Source organism: Phalaenopsis equestris, unplaced genomic scaffold, assembly GCF_001263595.1.
Source record: "Phalaenopsis equestris unplaced genomic scaffold, ASM126359v1 Scaffold000002, whole genome shotgun sequence".
Lineage (NCBI taxonomy): Eukaryota > Viridiplantae > Streptophyta > Magnoliopsida > Asparagales > Orchidaceae > Phalaenopsis > Phalaenopsis equestris.
This window is the reverse complement of record NW_018164444.1, coordinates 9,591,901-9,593,057: the sequence shown is the minus strand read 5'-3', so window position 1 is coordinate 9,593,057 and position 1,157 is coordinate 9,591,901.

Sequence of the window (1,157 nt, the reverse complement as noted above, 5' to 3'; positions counted from 1 at the left end):
TATATATATATATATATATATATTGAGGAAATGAGCATTATTCGGCTCCCTACATTTTAATCACAAAGGTTAAGTACAAAGATGGTGGTAAAAATCCAAAAAAAAAGATATATTACACACCCATAAGGGATTCCTCGGCCACAATACAACTCCACGCAAGATCCGCCAAAAAAGAAAAATAACCAAAACAATAAACTAAATACAAAATCGTATACCCAGGTATCCGTACCAAAAAATCCAAAGTCGGGAGGTGCTCTAGAAAATCGGAGACGCTTGAGCCTATGCTTGGAGGATCTTTCGAGGCAAAAAAGCGAGACTTGTACCAAAAATAACACGCAAAGAGAAAGGCTCCAAACCAAAGGTTCTCGACAACATAGAGAACATACCAAAAAAAAAGTCCCCAAACCGAAGCATCAAACACCTTAACCCAAGGGCACAGGATCTGGAAACATGGTTAGAAGAAAGCAAAACCCAAAACTATCATATATCACTACATACATCAAAGTTCATGTACACCAAGCAAAACTAAAGGACTCCACTAGTTGCGCCATAATCACAGACAACTGTCTGAAGATACCAAGGTCACAGAATATAGTAGATGTGCATACCAGGCAACAAACCCCATCCAAAAGAAACACCAGCAAGGAGAAAATAGTGCAACATAAAATGCTTCCCCACTTCGCCAAACAAAAAGAAGATATAAAACAAAGCATCCCCTGCCCCCATAGACTAACAAACTGAGAGCGACGAACCACATAAAATATTGTGTGATACGTGCGTAAATCTTTGAATAATTTAATAGTCTTGTTACCATCATAGCTCACCTCATTCGAACAATATTAACATGCGGATGAGATAGTTGCAGATCAATGGTATTCGTGTGGTATTAATTAGGGGTGTAAACGAACCGAACACGAATGAACAGAGCTTGTGTTCGTATTTGATTCGTTGGAAATTTAGTTTGTTTGAAATAAGCTCATGTTCGAAATTATTCGTGAATGTTCGAAATTATTCGGGAAGTCTCTATTCGTGTTCGTTTCGTAACGAACGAGCCGAACACGAGCTGTTCTCGAACAATGAGCCAATTTGACATCGCTAAAATTAATATATATAAATAATATATTATATTAATTATATAACTTATATTATATAAATAT